At 35.8% G+C, this 22250-nt stretch overlaps 1 protein-coding gene across 1 annotated transcript in view; it reads right to left on the bottom strand.

Annotated features, from left to right (window-relative positions):
• Positions 1-22250, bottom strand: part of EYS (eyes shut homolog) — a 700592-nt gene that overhangs the window by 163606 nt on the left and 514736 nt on the right. The window lies entirely within an intron of this gene.

Raw genomic sequence — 22250 nt, 5'->3', positions numbered from 1 at the left:
ACTAGAAATCCCTTCATTAGTGATGGATCTGTATTTTATTCTTTAACCATCTGTTTCCAACTGTTCAGAACATACTCTAAAATGTACCTGTGCAGACAGAGTGAAAATTTTCTTCAAATATGCAATATTATAGTCTGTGTTCTTCTTACCTGAAAGCAATTTGGAAATGCTGGTGAGACAATGGATTCCTTTATGAAGTCATGCACAGCTAGCTAACTTTGGCATATTTGTAAGGTGAAATGTCACAGAAACTTTATGAAAAATTACCTATGCCCATGAGTGAAAAATGGCACAACCACTGGAAAGAGAACAGTGATCCACAGGGATTGAAAAACTTCAGTTTTTTTGGGCTTCACTATCAAGTGAAGATTGGCACTGACAATAAGTTAAAATTTCCCAGCAGCAACTGCATCACCATGGGATAATCTAAACCTGCTGTATTTGGCAGCCTGGGCTAGAGTGACAACAAGGAGTGACAACAAAAGGGAAAGGGAAATGCAATTGGGGAAAGAGATTTTAAAAGTAAGGTGACATTTATGAATCTTGTTATATAAAGTGGTGATAAAGCACTTAGAGATTATCCTGTTGTGTTTTTTGCTATAAATTAAAAACTTCAATTTTTATCTGAAATGTAAGTGATGTCCCTTACATGAACCTCAAATATGTTCACAGCTTTCTTTATCTTTTAATCCTTCTGTACATCTCAAGTCTTTAAAGTGTATATGATGATAAAAAAAAATCTTGTTTTCCTGCATCTTTGCTTCTATTTGTGTTACATTAAAGTAATAATGAAAAAGTTCTGTTGTTTTTGCCTTAGGCTGATGTTGCAGCCTCAATGAAATGAGGGCTCATTATAAAATTTCCTGGTTTATTATTTTTAGTGTTAAAGTAATACAAATAATGCCAGTGTGAAATACATGCAGACCTGGGCTAAACAAAATCCAATGAAATATAACAGTTAAGACTCACATATGAGTTTACCATTTCAGCATCATGAAACAATAGACAATTTCCAAATAATCCTCTTAAATAAGAATAACCTTCCTCATATAGTGGAAAAGCAGTGTTCCAGCTCAAGTGTTTACACGCATGGAGAGCAGTCAGTCCTGCTCATCAGGGCAGTCAGGAAAGCCACACCTTCAGCAATGGCCCAATGGGCTCAAACACAACACACTACTGTCTGGATAACAATTACAACTCAGTTCTTGGTTTTAGCTTTGAGTTTAACTCTCCATTGGATGGGTTAAATATTGTTGACTCTCAAAAACCCCATCCTGTCTCTCAGTGCTAAAAGCAGCTTCATTCTTGTGGAGAATCCTCCAGAGTGAGAGGTGGGGAGCAGCTGCCTGCCACCATCTGCCTCGGGAACTTGGCTCAGTCAGAGCCAGGTATTCCCTCTCTGTTTCTGTGACTGAGAGAAGCTCTGCTCTGGTCACTGAGGGACAAAGAGCTTTGGGACTCTGTCTGGCTGGGAATGCTACCCTGACCTGTCGCATCTCCTTTCCAAACGTTATTGCCCAGACACCACCATCACACCAGTACTGCTGCCAAGGGGCTGGGGCTTTCTGTGAGGAGCATTTACCCTGATCTGCCTGGCTCCTCTCTCAGGCTGTTCCATCTGCCCCACCATGGCAGGGAGGCTGGTCCCTCGTTGGTGGTAAGGACAGATCTGCACTAGCAGCGTTCCTGTGTCTGCTTCCATTTGCTCTCCACATGCCAGTTCAGGCTCAGATGCTTTTATATCCCGATTTACTGGTTGTTTATAGTGCTCCCAAGGAAAGGCAGCTAGAAAAGGACCTACTGACAATTATAAAGTGATTGCTTATACTCCACTGATTGTATCAAATTCTAACAAAATTAAGTTCCTTGCAAAGTGTGGACTTCAGCAAAGTCCGCGATCAGCGAGGCATCATTACAGATGTTCTGCTTTGGTGCAAAACCAGATTCACACTCAGCTCTCTCCATGGTACAAGCTTGACCGTAGCTTTAATGGACTGCATAGACACATGCTGTATTTAATATTGTCGAAATATTGTTACTTAAGGAATAATAATTTAGAATCAGATCAATATTTTCAGTGTTTGAGCCTGGTTTTTAAGTCTTGATTTGGACCTGCATCCCATTCTGTTTCTATAGTTTTCTGTGCTGTTGTCTAACAACTGCCTTCCCTCAGGCTCTTCAGCAGAAGCACAGTTTCAATGACAGAAGACGCTGGTCTAAATCTTAGCAATCAAAGTCTAACATCTTCTGGAGAAATGTTCAGTGTCCTGCACTGTTACAGCTAAAGTACATTTACAGTTTCTGTGTTTTCAGATTTGAAAATAGTATGTATAGACAGACAGGTAAATAAATAACTTTACTCACACTTTTTTGAGTTACAATGTCCATGAAAGATAACCCTGTGGTGATTTAAGACTGAGCACCTTCCTATTTCCTAAATTCCTTTAGTGTCTTAATAGTCTTATAAAAAATATTTCCACTTCTTTTTGTACACTTCTAGGGTACAAACACAAGTGAATCCTTTCTGCCAGTGGCAAACAATGACAAAGGTATCCAAGCAGTTAAGCAAGCAAACATGCAAGAGTAAATTAGGGCAGTTACTTCAGAAAACTCCTCAGTTTTAAGGATTTTAAAACTGTGTTACTTCCCAGATTTGCAATGCCTGCACAACAAAGAATGAAGGGAAGAGAAGGAAAGAACTGTACTATCTGCTGTCCCTTTTGGATGGGCACTGATCCATTTAGCAAACTGGCTCTGCACAGTGCTGCATGAGTCAGAACCACTAAGTTTATAGAGGCTCCAGAACAACTGAGACTGCAGTTTTGGTGAGGCAGTGAAACAGGAAGGGGATAATTGATGAGATCAATCACTGACTATTTCCACTAGCAGGTAGGACAGTGGCCTGACAGGCACATAACTGACTACAGCTGGCTCAGAGTGCAGTATGGTGAACAAAGTACCTTTGTAGCTATGCAGAGGTAGGATGGATACACAAAAACACAATGTACATTCTTAATTAATTGAAACCTGTCTTTTGGCACTGCATGAGCAGTAGGAGTAAAATATACGCAAGCTATCACTCAGTGAGGAGCATATTTTTCATATATTGGAGCAGTAGAAAACATTGGAAAACTCATGCTATTGTTATAATAATCCAAGCCATTAAATTTTAATGGTTCAAGCCATTTGGGTTTTTAATAAAACTCAAGCCATTGTCTTGAAATCTTGATAAAAATAGCTAATGTAAAATACATCACTAATTCTAATTATCATGAGTCTATGAGAAAAAATAATCAGTGTCTGTAGCTGCAACCCCTTCCCTACACTATCTAAATTAAGCTAGTTAATAATGAATCAAATTGAAGACTCCTCCAGAGTTTTGGTTAAGTCTTTTTTTAATTAAGGTATCAGGCTTAAAAGTTTCTGTTTGCATTAGTGAAGACTTAGCTTAATATCACAAATAAAATCCTAAATATCAGAAAAGAAGAGGATATTCAAGCCTGAGAAACTAAATCTGTGGGACTTCATTTCTTCTTTGAAACAACCCTGAGAAATTTGACAATATTAGTTAAAGCTGCTGGTAGGTTTAAACTAAGAAGAGAAGAAAATCACCCACCCTCTAGAGCTCACTTTTACAATTGCACCTTTGCAAGAGGGGCTAGATTGAGTAACTGCATATGGTCAATATTTATATATATATTATATATAGTCACGCCTAAAATTGAGTTACCGTGGCTTGTATTGTGTGATATTGTGCTACCACAGGTTTCTACCTATCATAAGGAAGCACAGGTTTTATAGATGAACTAATTAGAACTGAAGTGTTTTAAAATATTATTGTTGCTATTTTCTAGACTCTGTTGAGAAAGCTCAGTATAGCATTACACAAGAGCCTACTTCAAATGCAAAGCTTTGTGAGGAAAACAAAAGAGCACGTTTAAGAGTGATGCAATTCTTTTATGGTACATTTTGTCATATTAGAAAGTCCAGGAATCTAAGCAAATAAGAAAGTATTGTCTGCAACTTTACACTAGTGTTTGACTAAATATTATCCATCCAGCAGTTCAGGCTAAGTAATGCTATGACAAATTACATGTTTGATCCAAAAGAAGGAAGCATTTAATTTTTGCACTGTTTGAACTAAGAAATATGTAAAGCTGTCAGTGATTTGAGGACAGGATGTTCATGGGGAGACTGTAGAGGAATGTATGCCTAAAGGTTCAGCAATAATTTGTCACATGCTTAAAAAATTCATCACATGGTTTCTGTAACTGTTTGCTACAGCTATTGACATCTTGTGTCAAAGAAAGATGCAACTAATATAATTGCTATATTAAAAAGATGAAAGTTAATGCCTACCGGGGAAAAGTGATCCAATCATTTTTTCAATATGCTTTTTCAACCCTCGTTTATTATTTGCTTCCTGAATCCTTCACACCTTGAAATACAAAGACTTGAAATATTCTTCTTGCTAAATGAGTCATATTAGGAAAATTATTAATGTAGGAAAGAAGTTGCAGTACATTGCAAGGTTAGTTTGATCAATTGGTAGAGCAAGCACAGTCTTCTAGCCAATTTTATAGCTGAAGATAAAGAGAGAGACATTTTTCTTTTAAACTTACAGACTGTAGTCTCACTGGATATCAGCCACAAGAGATAAGTCATGTGGCCACTCACAAAACACCTCATCTTAATTAGTAGAAGAGACACCAACACACATCACATATCTTCACTCTATGTTACCTTGGTTCTAACTTAAAAGCAGTGCAACTCCAAAGCCTGTAAAGATCTCTTCTTTCATATGTAAACAATCTGAAAGACAAATACTTACTTCTAAACAGCCAGGAAAATGGGCTGTCTGGTTAAAAGCTAGTCTTCTCCCATTTTGCTCTTTTTTTAGAAGATAAAGTTTCCTTCCTGTCAGGATACATAGCACTGCACATCAAATAAAAGTATAATTAAAAGGACAGTGGCAGTAGTGACAACTTAGCTACTTACCCTGCTGTCAAGTTTTACTTTATCTTCAAACTGCTGTACTTACAAAATTGCTGGAAAAACTGCATTACTTTACCTCCTAGTGAGTAATGTTTGCAGTGTTTTAGTTATCCCATCCTCATGCATCGTTTTTGCCTGGCACTCTGGTTAAAATAAAACTCTCCTATATGGTTTTCCAATGCAACTTTCCATTTTTACTAGTCTTTTTAAAGGGCATACTCTCTGAGGTAATGGTTTTAAGTGATTTACTTAGTGTTAGACCAGGGGGAAGAAATCCCTGTGTTCCCTAGAGCAGCCACACTTTTAATCAAATATAACTCATAAATCACATTTACAACTTTCAGAACTCAATCAATAAGATACTTTATAGTCTGTAAAAAAATTATCTGGAAAGTAGTAGAAGTACAAGAGGGATGTTACTGAGGGACCCACACATCCAGGCTCTGCACACTGCCTGTCTTTAGGGACTAAACTGCCAATTTTAACAATGACTGATTTGTCCCAAAACTCTAATGCATTTATAAGCAATGCATAGTTGGCTGATAATGAAGCATTCCAGGAGGCCATAATCAATAGTACCAAAGCAGAGTAACACTTTACCCTAGTTTGGTGACTATTATTAACACTTTTCTCATCAAACTTTAGCTAAAGACTTTTGCTCTCTTGGGCAGAAGTTTTCATGGCTTTTCTCTGAAGCAATCTCCAAGTAAGTCACAGAATACCAAGGACTTCTCAATGCTAATTCAGTTACATGTCTTCCTGAAGTTTAATTTGCATATTTAATATAGCAAATTCTTCATCAAGTGTTTAATTTGTATACATAATACTGAACAGTCTCCTGTAGCAAAAATTACCCTATTACACAGTACTTCATCTAGGGCTGATACATAAGTCAAAAGCAAGTTCTGTAAATTACTTCTCTAATATCTGCATAACTTCAATTATATAGTAGATAACTTTCTCATAATTTCTGGACCATGCATTAGAAAAAAAGAAATTAATCACCTCATATTAGATGCTTCAAAATGTGTTGCCTGTTTGTACATTCCCCTAATGACTCAAACATAGTGTGTATATTTTGTAGGAAGATTTATTTGAACTTTTTTTCATGCAAGAGACACCACAAAATTGTTGTACTCCATGCTAAGAAAAAAAACCCCAGAGAAATATTATCTCAACCTTTTGAAGTTCTAATGACAGCAGCTTTCATGAAATATAAACAGATGCCTGCAGCTGTTGTATCAATATTCAAATTGAACACATACTCCAGTGATAGCAGAGAGTGGTGGCTAAGAGATTTTGAAGTGACAGACAACTCAACAACAAGTTTTCATTCAGATGGAAATGATCTTATCGGACTGAGTTCAGACAGCTTTGCCTTTCATTCCTTTTTGAGACATCTGCAGAAAGTACTGGCAAATATCTGGATCATTTCAGTTTTTGAAACCAGAAGACTAGAACAAAACAGAATATGTGAGAGCTGTTACCAGAATATGTGAGAGCTGTTACCAGCTCTTTCAACACAGACAGAAAAAAATTAGGAAATAGTACAGATACATTAAGACTTTGCAATACAATGTATTTCCGTTATTACTGTCAACAACTTAGATGGCAATTTTGTGTAAAGATAAATGACAAGAAAAGTGCAATCATAGCTCAGAAATCTATTTTCTAGCCAAACTGCAAGTGACTTTTAGTGTTAAGTCTATGAGGGATCATGTTTTCACTCATTTAAGACAGTTACATAGGCTGAAAATGTTAAATTAAGTTCCTAGTAGTGACTGGGTCTTTAATAAGTTTATATACTTAGCCTTTTAAATCAAAAATGCCAATAATTTTACTGTAAGAAAGAATGGGAGAATTTTTTTTGACAAAAACAAATTTACAAATAGTGAAGTTGGTAACATGCAAACAATCTTTGAGCAACTTTAATGCCTAATTGCTCTGTTTCAGTTTTAATAAGCTCTCTACAATGGAAGGTACCAAAACCTCACTGGAATCAGAAACCTACTGAGATATCTTTGTAAATAACATGAAAAGTATCCTTCATACTGCATGTCCTCTGGCTTTCTGATGGACACAAGTGAACTTGTTTGTGATGTTTGTGGAAGGATTTATAGAGCTGCTTTATTTTGTTATTGCTCAGATATTCAAATGGAATAGCAGAATTGTGAGGAGGGGAGCTGAATGGATTTGAACTCTAGAAAACAACTATTTGAATCCTGCATGCATCCATGTTTTAAGAAACAATCAGACCCTAAATATATACACATTTAAAGCTATGTTCAAGTCTTTAAAAGCTATGTTGTCATAGAGAGCCTTTGATTTTCCATTGATGGTATGGGGACAGTATGTCTGCCAAAGTTTTCTACGTGGTTTTCTGTGGACCTGATGTGTGAGTCAAAGGAAACATGATCTGCTTGGGGTGGTCAGGGGCAAAACCTCTCCTCATCCACATGGAGAATATAGCATATAATCAAATTACTGTATTTATTTATATACTATCATCATCAGATTCCTCTGGCTTGAAGTCATATATAATAATGTTGGCAATAACATATTTCTGGTATTCAGCAATTGGTACCAGCAATTGGATGGACATACAGAGGCCTGTCTGCATGATCTTACGCAGAAAAATACTGAGAAATTCAATTTCTATTCAAACTTGGCAGGGCATGAATCAGATCTGATCTACAAGGCATGATGCTGCACTAATGCACACAGATGGTAGTAATTCTGCCAAATGTGTGAATTCCTATGCTAATAAAAACACATTATTTATGATTTTTTCACACACTGCTTCAAGACAAGTGATTTTTCAGATAAAGTCAGAGCATGACCATCTGTCACTGATCATAAGGACATGCATAGAATGGAGCAATCATGCAGCATCTGGTCAAAGTATGATTCAAAAGGCTAATGAGGAAACATAATCTGGAATATTACATGAAAAAGTTATTATAAGTAAAGTTTTAAAAGTATCATAAACCAGATATATATTAAAGCAAGTTAAGTAACATTTATAGTATGAGATCTGGATTTTCTTTCATTGTAAGAGTCTGAAATCTATACCAAAACAGATAAACTCTGAATTTAGATTTCTCTCCAGAGAAATTACATATCAGAGCTTCTACAGGTTTCTAACATGTTGAATATTTGCTGTGTATCCAACTTGTAAGATGATGTTTTCTCTTGTGTAAGCCAATCACCAAGGAAGGATGCACCAAGATAAAGTTTTAAAAAAATTATTTGTGCAGTTGATTACATTGAAACTGGAAGAAAGTGAGTTTATATAATTACGAGACAGGCATATTTTCTATTAATAAAAAAAAGGATTTGTTCCCACGAATGAATTATGAATACTTGATATATATGGAGAGTGCTAATATGAGAAAATTTATATTTAAAAGCTGTTCAGTGAAAATGAATCCTAAAGTTACTTTTTCCCATTAATGTATTAAATTTTAAAATTCTTGAGGAAAGAAATTTTCTTCTGAGAAAAAAAAGAAGGAAAAAAAGTCACTGATGACATACATGTGACTGCTCCAGAGAATTCCAGAGAAACAAAACTAAAAGCTTGTGTTCTGTGAACCTACATAATGAATCAGGTCCTGTGTGGCTGGTCTTAGGTACTGGGCAGTGGATTTAAAACTGTTGATCAGAAGTATCTGTACCCACAATCTAATGTTTCTGTTGACAGGCACTGTCAGAATGAGTGTGTCTGTGCTGATGGCCACGGACAGTTGGTTTGGACTACAAGAACACTGACTCCCTCTGGGAGATCTGCTAATCCTCAGCAGAAAAAAGAATGGATTTAGAATTAACCTTTGTGAAATGTGATTGGTGTCAAATATGTTTTATTTGACAGATTACAGCATCTGTTAACTCACTGAGCTTCCTGCTCTTTATGATATTGTATTAGCTTTCAAAGGCAAGTGAATCAAAGGCAAGACATCCCATGATTAGGACAGGATTTAAATAAAGACCTCCTTGAGACAAACCTAGAAATTTGAAAAGTTGTCTAGATAAAGAATGGACAAGTGAATTATAAATTAACAAGCAGAACCACATCATCACAATCCCACAAAAAAACCTCCAAAAAAAAAAACAAACAACCAAAAAAACGCAAACCAAAACCAAAAAACAAAACTACAGATGAAAATGCAGGAAGAATTTCAGTGAGGGAACAGAATTCCAAGGTCTTAGAATGAGTCTGAGGCTAATTCAAGAATACAGGTGAACTCGATTTTTAGTCTCCTATGCTATTTAAAAGTAGTTTCTGTGTCATGCACTGTATTTTTCAGACTACAATAGAAAATAAAATACACCCATAACTAGAAAATCAGTTATGACGGAGCATGCATTGAGCTGCTTCTAATGTCCTGACATAGTCTGCCTGAACTGCTCCTATGGATAGGTTTTTGCCCTATGAAATTACTTTAGGTTTACTTGGAGAGAGAGGCAAGGATGCTCTTTTCACTTCTTCATCTGGTTTTTCTTTCTTTCCTCAAATCCACTCTGTTGACTGAGAAACAGTTGCATTCTTTGATTTGTGACAGTTCATTTTGCCTTTCTTTCAGAATATTTGGCTTTGTTATTTCTTCCCTTACACTGAACACTGTCACTGCAAGTACCCCTTCTACTGTTAATACCAAACAATTGAACAGTTTGCTTCAGGAAGCTAATTCTGCAGTGCCACAGGACATCATCTATCTCCAACATTTATCTCTTTCAAGTCAAACTCTTTCTCATATAATCCAATTTCATGAGGGTATTTTTCTTTGCTACCTTGATTCAGCTTTATAATCCACTATGTATAGCCAGAGAGAACTATTTTTGTGGTCTCTGAGTGATTCAGTTCTTCTCAGAATATATGTACTCTTCCTTCTTAAATCCTTTCCCCCTTTCCTTTATCCTTATTGTAGCTCTGATGTGACATGTGCAGAGAGCATCAAGTTAAGTTGGGTGGTGGATTCTATTCTCTGCTGTATCATATGTGTGATGGTTGAGCGGTCACAAAAACAAGGAAAATAAACAACAAGCTCCTGCAGATTTCCAGAGAATGGCTTATGGAACCATCAGAACAACAAAAAGTACAGGCCATAGGTTTTATGGTCAAAGAGAGAATGAATAAAGCACAGGGATTGCTAGTGTCAAATTGTAACACGATTATTTGGATGAACTTTCTGAAATAATGTGGTACCAGTGACCATATTCAGGTTTTTATTCAAATTCTCCAATTATTTCCTAGCATTGTCTCTAGGTGGTGTGTATGTTAACAAAATTCCAACTCCAAATTTTCATGGAATTTTTCCCATGAAAAAAAAATGAAGATCACAATGGCTGCTAATTAAATTGAGCCCCTTGCTTGCTATGATAGCATATTGGCTTTTATAAGCCAACATTTTGTATGATCAGACATCCCAGGATTAGAAAATGAAGTAAATAGGACCTCACAACACTACATAGTGAAGTGTTAACTGGAAAACTCACTTTTTCCAAAAAAAACCATTTTTTTTTCTACACATGTTGTCCAAACCCATTCATTCATTCCATAAATAAAGAAACTCCATAGTTCAGTCTTCATTCAGTGATGATGAAAGGGAAACATTAAAAGTCTTTTCATAAAAAGACTTCTAAGAAAAAAGTCAAAGGAGGACTTGGACTAAATATTACTAGTTCTGAAATTGCATCCAGATTTGTACCAAGAAATAGTACTAAGAGTTACCTGAATTCAGGTTTTGTTTATTAAGTTCTAAAAAAATTACTCATTTTCAAAGTTACTTTCATTATCAATTATAGATAACCATAGAGAAAAAAAAATGTGTCAATAGCACACAAAACCAAAAAGAATATTGAAGGAGTTTTTAAAGTAAAAGCATTTTGTCCACTAAGCATTCAGTAACACATCAGTAGCAAAGAATCTCACTTTCATTTCTAGTCTCACCTGCATTCCCTATTAAATGGGATACCTGACAATTCAGCTGACCTGCCCTCCCCACCACAGGGAGCACTGCAAACACCTGTAGCCACAACCACAGTGAACACCTTTATCACAGAATGCACCTCCTGCTGACTCATGCAAAATGAGCAGGTTAGTTCAGAGAAATGCTGCTCTAGGTCGGTGCTGCATGGCCCAGACTGCCTCTGAAAGCAGCGTGGCAGCTGGCACATGACCTGCTCACAAATGCTTTGCTGCATCTGTAAAATTAACTTAATTTTTTACTAGTTCCTTAAACTGCTCTGGGCTGGAAATCAGAAATGTTTCCCACGTAGCTGAATTAGAAAAAGACTGATTCAAGTTTGTAACAGTGGCCACACACCAGGAAGGAGACTTCCACCTGAATGGAAGAATCTACAAAAGAAGGAGGGACTCAGCTTTAGTACCTGGACTACTCTGTCTGCTTCTGGGCTCCTCAGTACAAGAAAGACCAGGAGCTACAGGAAAGGGTCCAGCAGAGGTCACAGAGATGGAGTCTGGAGCATCTCTCTTATGAAGAGAGACTTCAAGACCTGTGCCTGTTTAGTCCAGAGGAGAAAAGACTGAGAGGAGACCCCAAAAATACATATAAATATCTCAAATGCAGGTGTCAGGAGGATGGTGCCAGGCTCTTTATGGTGGTGCCCAGTGACAGGATGAGAAGAAATGACCACAAACTAAAACACAGGAAGTTTCATCTCAGCATGAGGAAGAACTTCACACTGAGAATGGCAGAGCGCTGGAACAGGCTGCTCAGGGAGGTCAGGTAATCTCCCTCACTGGCAACATTCAAAACCCACCTGAGCATGTTCCTGTGCTGCCTGCTTCAGGTGACCTTGCTTTGGCAGGAAGGTTGGACTGGATGATCTCCAGAGGTTCCTTCAAACCCTAAAGGTTCTGTAATTCTGTGGCAAAGAAATTGTCAAATAGAAGACGATAAAAATGTCCCTTTCTTCAAACGGGGGCTTGAAAAAAAGGAGATGCTGAGTCAGCTTCTTTTATTTCTGCTCACACTGCCCTGGGGAGATTGGCAAGTCAAAAAGACTGTAAAAGCTACAACAAAAATGAGGGAGAATAAACAAACAACAAATGGTGGCAGGAAAAGATACAAAACAGTTATGAAGTTGAAATATAGAGATTCTTGTGTTTTCTATAAATATACACAATAGCCTATAAATGGTTTATTGCTATTTGGGAGAACAATGCCAGAAAATAAAAAAGGATATCATATAGTATTATGTGTTCTGTAACATAACAGTAAGGAAGGAAAGAAGAAAGAGGATTGGTCAGGGTCAGTAAGAAACATTTCTGGTTTCAAAAAAGAATCTACTTTTAATGACATTTCCCAGTATTCTCATAGATGCTTTCGGCATTTTTCTCCTTCTCTTTTTGTTTTTTAATAGACAGATATTGATTATAACTTTCTAAAAGACTCATGAATCAAATATTTAGGGGAAAGACACTTTTTGTTAGGGGAACACCCTTTAGAGCAGAAAATGAAAATAGCCATGCTATGAGCAAAAAATTGTGGCATAGATAAATGAAGATATTGCCAGAACTTATAAAAACCTTAATGTCATGGAGAGTGACTAGGCCTTATTGATTATTACAAGTAAGCTTCATCACTACTCACAGAGTCCTGTATGTTTTTGGCAAGTTGTTCATGTGAAAAATAAGCTACAGCAATATAATAGGAAAGTATTAATCTACTGCTTCTGAAACCGTAACAAAGCAGCAGGATTTCAAAGTTCTGCCACAGGAGCCAGAAGAAAGAATGAAGAATGTTGTGGATCTGGAAACACAGCAAACATGTGGTGTATTTTTCACAGGCAACAGAAAATGCAAACAGGTGCAGGGGTTGCTAAAGCTCCATTTGAAATCTCCTTTTAGGAACTACAAAGTGGCAGGCATTCCCTGCTCTGAGACAGGATGATTAACACTGCAAACTGAAAGAGTTTGTGGAAAAGGAAAATATAAAACAGTAATTTTCTTCCTCAGAGAGTTCTGAGCTTTTATTAGCATTCCTGTGACCAAGAATTTTTTCTTTATCCTTTTAAGAGAACTTCAGCTGGACTAAGTACAATGCCAATGACTACTTTTCTTTATAACTGCTCATTTTATTTTCCTTTTCTAGATTTGTATTTAAAAAATATTTTCATTGTTCAGCTGCCCTATCACACAACCTCACAAATCTGTCCTGCCTGTTGTTAAGTGCACAGTAGTAATTCCTTTATCCTGTCCCCCTCTCATTTTCTTAAATGTTATCAGCATTTTAGCACATCTAACTGGGACCAAAGGCTTAATAACCTTTTTAACAGATCTAAAATCCTAAACAAAGCAAAACAAACAAACAAACAAAACCCCAGGATATCCCTTGAAACAGACACATTTTGAGCCAATATTTTGGATCAAAATGTTCAGTTCTGACAAAATTTATTGTTACTGTTTCTTTTAAATCTTTTGCCTCCCAGCATCTCTGGATAAATTTAGACCCACAAGCATCAGTGGCTGGATTATTCATGGAAATGTTCAGGCTTTAAATCCAGGCTGACATTCTTTCTCTTATTCTCCACGGCACTCGGGTTGGTCTCCAGAAATGTTGAAAAATGGGAGACTGGTTCTGATCATCCAGAAATTAATTTCATATTCTCAATTTCTCTCTTGAGTCTCTCTGAATTCGACTTTAAAGGAGGAAAATTATGCAGTCTTCTGGATCTCAAAGAACAAAGAATGAAAGGTCCCTTCATACTCTATTTTTAATGCATAGAAATTCTTGATTTTCTGCAGCTTTTCTCTACATTCATATTTTTTTATGAGTGGTTGCAATGCTTTTATATCAAGGGAAGAATTAATTTAATAGGAGTTTCTGTAAAACTCCTGTATAAAAATCTCTAAACAGAGAAGGCTGTGTAGTGATTCTACAATGTTTTTAGCTAGAGATTTGATGAAGTACATATGTATTTAGTAAGAACACTCCCATCTTATGTGTTTTTTTTCCTGTTACAACAACAACTCCATAATTTATACCTCAGAATAACCTACAGAGATAAAACTTTTAAATTTTGCAACTGTGCTGCATAAAACCCAAAACTCAGTAGTGTGCTCCTTTTAACGCAAGAAAATGCACATGAAGACATGGATGTACAACAGGGTCTTGTCTTCTGCTGTCAAACTCTAAAAGGGACTTAAAAAGCTTGTGGCTGCACACATTGTACACATTTTTCTCATATAAATATTTGATTGAGTTTTGCTCTTTATTTTGCTGACATTCACCAGTTGCTGAAGCCAACTGTACGTATGAGTAAAAAGAAAAAGCCATTAATTTACAATTTCCATAAGGTAATATTAAGAATAATGCCACATGATGGAGAACAGCTTTGGCAGTCAGATGATTCTATAGTTTTCCATTTTGGTTGGTAGAAGCTAATAGGGCCCTTGTCTTTTTCTTTTCTTGAGTTTATTTTTTCATATTTGCATATTTACTATAGTATTCTATATAGAAGTATCTTTTACTATTTACTTATAATACTGTACTTTTATTTTTGTCTTGTATAGGGCTAAAAAATCTATTTAAGAAAATTATTGATGCAGAGAAATACAAGTCACATAGGAAAATTTTTTCATTTGTGGAAGTCATTGTTTGAACTACGAATCTAACAGAGTATCTGTTTGGGCAATGTATCAATCCTTTGCACTGTTTGATGATGTATTCACTATTTTCAGTAATTCCACTAAAACACAGGGAGACTCTACATGCTGGCAAGTTTTGAACCTCTCCATGTTCTGCACAGAACTGGTTTACATCCATAGTATTTAAGTATATAAGTATATCATGCTACTAGGAAATTCACCCTCTGAATTCTAGATTTCCTGGGTAACTAAAATGCTAAATCACTAACATGTTTTTGCTGTATAATTACTTGCCTATTTTATCACCACAAACTGTCAAAAAAATAAAGAAAGTACAATGGTAGAAAGAAAACCCAGATTTTATTTTACATATAAGAAGTTTCTTCCTCAGAGGGAGGTTGGAGGCTTGAGGAGCCTCACAATGGTAACTTCCTAATACCTATGTTATAAATTTTCCTCCTCTTTAAACATCAGCAGTTTAAGATTTTATGCAGGCATCAGTGTTCCATGGAGATGCATGAAAAAGAATGTATCAGGCACTCTTAAGAAGAAATAATATGGGGTTTCATGCTTGAGTCAGTAATTTATGCTTAGGCCAGGAAACAACAAGGCCATTTTCTCTTTAGTCACATTATGTAAGTAGCCAGCATCCTTCCAAACTGGCCACTGGCCTTGGGAGGTGGCATGGAAGGATGGGCCAGGTGACATGGCTCTGAGCAGGACACTTTACTGAGGTCCCTAGAGAATCCTGATGTTCACGCCCCTCTCTCAGCTAATTGAAAGTTCCTGAGAGTGCTCTGGGAGCAGAACCACAGCTTACACCCTGTGTGAAGGAATGAAAATCCCTCTGTTTTCAATCACAGCATTCTTGAAATTAAAATGTCAAGGTAGTAAAGCATACTGTTATCCTAACTCAGTACCACAGATGATTTCTAACTAACTATTAAATTAACTGTGATGTTGAAGCACACAGTCTTCTATGTCTCTTTCTTACATAATAAAGCTCAAAAACATTATTTAGTACCTCACCTGCTTTATTGCACAACACAGTATCTCCTGGGGAAGAACTCAAATGAGTCAAGCTCAGAAAATAAGCATTGCCAAACTGCCAGGGGAGACACAGGATTTTTGCAGATGACTTGATTATCAGCAATTTAGCACAACAGAACAAATTGCTTCAATTCAGGAGTTACTGAAAGAAAGTTTTCCCAGAAAATGCCATAAATGGAGAAGTAAAGCAAGAAAAAACCAAGTATTTGTCATTTTCATGACAATGACTACCTTCAAATGAAAAATTACTCAAAGGACTGGGACATTGCAGCCTAACACATTGCAAGATTAGAAAGAACCAACTTTATATTGACGTTTTCAAGTGGAAAACGAAGGGGAGAAAGCTTGTTCCCTGCAAATTGTAAACTCACCATTATTTCATTTTCTGCTATCTGTTGCCCAGAATAGAGTTTGTTATCAAATTGTTACAATTCTCATAAAAATTATTATGACTAGAAAACATTTATACGCCCACATTAAAGAAACAGTGATTCAAGAGCCAAATGCTAGAAATGGTAAAATTTCACAGGTCTGGTCTATGTGATGAGGAGACATAGATTTTTCTATTGCCTTTATAAATTCTTTTTTCTAGAAATGCAAATCCTTATAGCAAAATGCTACAGCTATTTTATTTTTAATAAAATACATATAAAAATAAGCAACTTTAAAACAAAACTTAAACTCAATACTTCTTATTTTAAATGGCTCATGACTGACTGTGAAAGGAGGTGAATAACAGACAGAGGATGTACTAGAAAAGTGACAACTCTATAAGAATTTTCTATAATTATTGACTTTTTTCATCATAATCTCTCAAAACAACTTATGCCCAACAGGCTCCATAATCTATTTCACAGAACAGATTTGTGAAATATATATTACATCTCTGCTAAATAAGGGAACCCTATAGCTCTACAGTATAACATAGAACTCTGTATTATATGCCATAGTAGTGGACTCTACAGCTGTTATGGATCTCATTGGTTGTGGGTATGTGGCAGCTGCAATCATAAATAACTTTACAGACCCTGGGACAGCAGTTTTTAAGACTTTCTTGGTGCTTTGAAGAGTTTCTTCTACATCTCAACAAACTCTATCTGATTATCCTCCCCCTAGGTATAATTAAGGTTTAATCACATATTTAGTCTTAACAATCGTAGAAAACTGTCACAACCCTTTAAAAATTCATTAAGTTCTCCGGAGGGATTTGAGATGAAGGTTGATTTTAAGTAATAAGCTCATATGAATGACCAAACAAGTAACAGAATGGAGGGATTCTAAATCAGGGTCTGACGTAGTAGAATACCTGCATCCTGAACATAAATTCCATGAATCACAGAAGTTCCTTACACTCTTGAAATTAAATACATGTAAAGCTTACATGCTTCACTGAATCTGGGACATAACATCTAAATTAGATGAAAATGAAATATTAAGTTGTATGAAAGCTCATACTGACACTTTTTTCTGAAGTGGCAAAATTCTACAAAAATGTCCAGAGGGCGTAAGAAGGATTAGTCTAAAATTGCTTCACCTCTTCCTTGTGAACTCTGTTTCTTTCCCCTCAAAATCCTGTTTTTCTTTGATTTCAAAAACACTTCAGCAAATTAACCCACATAAAAATAAAAATGATAGAACAAGATGTCATGAGATTAAAGATAATTCAGATAAAAAGTCTCCAAAATTTTGTGAACTAGGAAGGAAAAAAGCAAGGACCATAAGCTAAGTCTAGGTGACTGTGAAACTAACATGATTACTAAAATCACAGACACAGGGTATTATAAAGTGTTGACAAGTTACATTTCACAAGGTTTGCATTGTCTGATATCAAAGTGCAAAATCATATCCTCAAGTGAAAGTGCAGAGAAGAAAATTTATATAATTCCTTTCTGCATTGCTCACCCAAATAAAATTTCTGTTGAACTATATTGAATGGAACAGACTGTGGGAATGGCTAACTATTTCCTATGAAAATTGCTATAATCTCAACTAATGTATCAAATCCAGCATACAAAGTTAACTACTGGCTAAATCCTTGATTGTTCTTAACTAACCTACTGTGTTCTGGATTTTCAACCCCACTTCCTAAAAAAAAATGTCTGAAGGGAAATGATACTAGACTTTTTCAAATCTAGTCCAAAATCTAGAGAATTCATTTGAAAGGTTTACATACACAAATACCAATAGTGGTATATCAATAGGTATCTCATGAGTCTAGACATAAACTGAGGTTAATGACATCAAATTAATGACTCTGGGAATTTACAGAAATCTCTAAACACATTATTTTTTCCCTGCTCACGGAGTCTTACCAGGTATGAATCATTTTGAAGGAGGACAAAATGAATGAAAGAACCCTTGCACCCTGGAAAAACAGAGGTTTTGGGGTAACCACATCCCATTTTTTCTTTCTGGGTGCCTCAAACTGAAACTTGAATGTAGAGATGAAAGTGCAATTGTCTTTCCTCGACCTTTTTATGTAATTTTCACTGGCTCACTTTTCTTTTTGATGGAAAATGTCACAGACTTTTTTTAAATTATAAATAGACGATATAAATGTTATTAAAGAGATAAATAGCTCTACTGGAGACATGAGATTGTTCTAAATATGCCTGAAATAAAATAAATTGGACCAACTACATTTCTTTTCAAAGCCAAAGACATAAAGACCAAACTCCCCATACTTGTCTGAGATGAATTATGGCAATCAATGACACAAGCTAGAAATGTTAAATTAGGAACGATGTCTAGAAAAGCATCTCTAAAAGAAACTTCAAATGTTCAGGGTGATATTATCAAGTATTTCTCAACAAATCAGGAATTCAACAAGTGTATCCTGGGGAACAAATGTAGCAAAGTCTTTAGTGTGACTGTTCCAACCTAAGTGCCTGCAACAGCCTTCCATTTTACTGCTATTTTTGCAGCTTTGTCAAAGGAGTTGACCTTTAAGTAATGTACAAAATATACACAGGCAACATATCAAATTCAACAGATTTTCTGGTTTTAACACATGACATTTACATGCACTTTTTATTGAACAATTTATAAAACTTTTACGGAATACTAAAAATTTTGGAGACTTAAAAATGTTAATCTTATAATTAACAAGGATATACCATCTTCACACATGCAAGACAGTGATATCCCCAACTATTGCTATGAACTTTCCAGTAATACACCACCATCTGCTTTCATGCTAAAGCAGAGCCAATAGCAGTTTTTTTCACTCGTGAGGGAATTTCACAATGAAGCAGATAACACAGCTTTGCTAATTAAGAAAGAATGATACATTTAAAGTTAAAGTAAAAAAGCTTATTTATACAGAAAAGAAAAAGAAGAATGGGCAGTGCAGAGTACACTATCTACCTTTCATACCCAATTGATAAAATCCTCCCTTTCTATTGGATGAAAGCAGTCATGTAGCACTCACCACTGATTAATTTTATGTGACAAACATATTTTCTATGCTGCATTTTAATAAAGATTTAAAATACATCTTGTACTAACTTTTAATTTCTTATTAACTTTGGTAATTTGTAAATAAAAAACACAGAAAAATGGAAATACTGAAAACAGTATTAAAGGGAACAGAGGAACAGAGGTCTCAGATGGTTGCCCTTCCATGCTCTATACTGGATCCTCACTTTGGCCTTGGGTATATAACCAGTGTTGATAACATCAATTTGAATTTGGCAAATACACTGATTTGTATGTATACTTTTCTATTTCATTAAAAAAAAGGAGATAGAGTGCCATTTTCCAAAACTGTCATTTAGAGATATTTCAGAGGTATCTGCTTAGAGTAAGTACACAGTGTATTTAGATAAACTGCTATGGTTTAATATATCCATAGGAACAATTATGAATTGAATGTATTTTTTGTAAAGGCAGAACAACCTGTTAGAGCTTACTAGTCAAGGAACAAATGAATAAAAACAAGAATTTGCATTTAATAACACTCATTAAGTTAAAACAGAAAACTGATAATGACATTCACTTGCTCTCCTTCTAGTAGGTGTTCTTATACACTGTAATAAAAATAGTTAGCAACCAAAGAAGTGTATCTACCATAGCCATTTAATCAACAAATTCACCCATTTTAGTGAAGCTCAGATATCCACAGAGGGTTTGTATGTAAAACCCTGTGGCTGTAAAACCATGTGCACTGTTAATAAAGGTAAGTGTATGATGAGTTTTCTTGCTGAAATTTAGTTAATGGTAGGTAAAAGGCAGATCACAAAGATGATTAATGAAAATATATTGCTGAAATGTATAGGTATACATAATAGCGTGTTATAACACATCACATTAAGATAAATAGAAATCATTAAGGAGTCAAGAGAAAAATTCCTTGACTCTCATAAAATTTCTATATTGTATACATGACAATTTATTTCTCCATTGGGAGGTCTATGGTAAATAATTATAAAATTATTGCTGATTCTCTTATATCCTGTAATTATGAGCTCTCTCTAGATTTCTTGATGAACAGGTCTCTGAATATCAAAAGTTTATAATCATAGCTCAGTTGGTCAAATTCTGGTTTCATTAGACTAAATTATCAATCTCATTGAAAATTTAGGATTAAATAGGATCACTCTAAGCTGCAGTTACTTTTCAGCTACTAAATACAGGATCCATCAAGTCAAATTCTGATCTATCTAAAGATGTAATGTGACAGCATGAGCTCTGGGATGCAGCTGCCCCAGTGAGCTCCCAGCCAGTGAACGTGTCAGATACAGCAGCCCAGGCTCACGCAGCAGCACTAGCAAAAAGGAGGAGGCTGCTCCCTGTATTGAAAAGGGGGTTTTAGAAGGTAAAAGCAGAGCTCTGTGAAAAGAGAACTTAATTCATCTTCTCCACACAAAAAAAAGAAAAAGAAATGTTATTCTTCCAGTGCTAGAACTATCAGACAACCTATGTGGAAATAATAATCTCTGTTATTATCTCAACATCATGTAAGGTGCAGGAAAGCAAAAGTATCTCTTCCACTTTTAGGGAAAAAAATAGATACATCGTGGAAACAGGGTGTTTGACCGTTAAAAGGATTATATGGTTGCACAGCTGAGGTTATGTTCTCCAAAGGAGCTGCTTGTTTCTGGGTTTCTTGAAAGCTTCTATTCTGTTTTATTGAATGGAATGGTTACTGGTGCACCTTATGTAGAGTCAGTCCTAACCATCACAGATTTGGTTACAACTGCAACTTAGTGCAAGAGTCCTCTCCTTTTAATTTGATTTTGGGGTAGTCATAATTCAGTCATATTTTCACACATGATTTTTGAAACAAAATCACAGAAAGAGAGAGAGAAGTCCCCTTCACTTACACAACTAAGATAAACTTCCTTGGAAGACAAATTTCTTTGGAAGTGTGGTTTGCAGTCAACTGTTTCCAATGTATGAAATCTACTAGCCTGCACTGGCTAAGCTTCAAAGGAGAAAATTAATCTGAACACTGTATTTTTGAAAGAGCAACATAAAAATATTTTTTTCAATCAATGAAACAGAAGATACTATCCCTAAAATCTATGGCACACTGAAGTACTCAGCCCAGACAATATATCATTCAAACACAGGTCATGTCAGTTATCATCAAAAACATGAAACCATAGTGATGCCTTAAGTTTTAGCTTTCATATTTTTCAGATTCTGTGCTGCCTTGATGCGTAACTCTGAACTTCATATAAAGTGATTGCAAGTTCTCTTCACAGGGTAATTAGACAAAACAATCCTTTTCCAGCCTGAGAACTAAGTACAGCCATTACAGCCTCCGGCCAAAAAAGCATAAACAAAGGTGAATTGAAGAGAGCAAACTGAGAGGATGGCATTTCCTAACCTGAGGCTGTAATTGAACAATTAACTCCAATATGCTAATGGACCAAAACTTATAAAAGTGTGAAACCTCATGAATGGTTGTCCATTTTGTTACCATTTTGGGTCCATCTTGAGTGTAGCCCTGGTCAGGCTCTTGTGCTGCCCAAGGTGTATCTTTAAGGGCTTTTAATAAATATCTACTTTATTCTTTAACTCTGTCCAGCCTCTGTTCTAGGTCAGCCTCTCCAGGCATCAATAGAAGACCCTTGGGGAGTGACAGATCAGCTGGAAGGTCAGAAGTAAGCAGCAATCAGATACCAGTGGAAGGAACCAGTGGAGTCCCACAGAGAGGTTATGCACACATACTGATATGGCCTATTATCACAGGCTGTCTGTCAAATTCCTGCTTAAATTGAACATTGCCTACTCCTAGCATAACCCTTGCAAACAGTGAGAAAGTGCCCTCATCCAAAACAGCACAGATGATGCTAATAAAAAGGATGCCAACTGCATTCTTTGGAACACAGGAGGAGATTCTGACAAATGAAATGTACATAAATAAATTAAAAAAATTATTTAAATGTTGAAAATACTTCATTGAAGCACTAACTATTTCATGCTTTATGGAAACACCCTTATTTAGTTTCGTTATTTCATGTTGAAGTTTCCACATCTGCAATGTATTGTAGGCAAGTGCAAATAGTATGCCCAGAGACTAAATATGTAGAAAATATGGGATTCAATTTTAACAGTGAAAATTTGCAAATATATGATTTATTTTAAA

This window comes from Melospiza melodia, chromosome 3 (genome assembly GCF_035770615.1).
Source record: "Melospiza melodia melodia isolate bMelMel2 chromosome 3, bMelMel2.pri, whole genome shotgun sequence".
Taxonomy (NCBI): Eukaryota; Metazoa; Chordata; class Aves; order Passeriformes; family Passerellidae; genus Melospiza; species Melospiza melodia.
The sequence above is the reverse complement of the archived record's forward strand: the minus strand, read 5'-3'. Positions and strand labels throughout refer to the sequence as shown.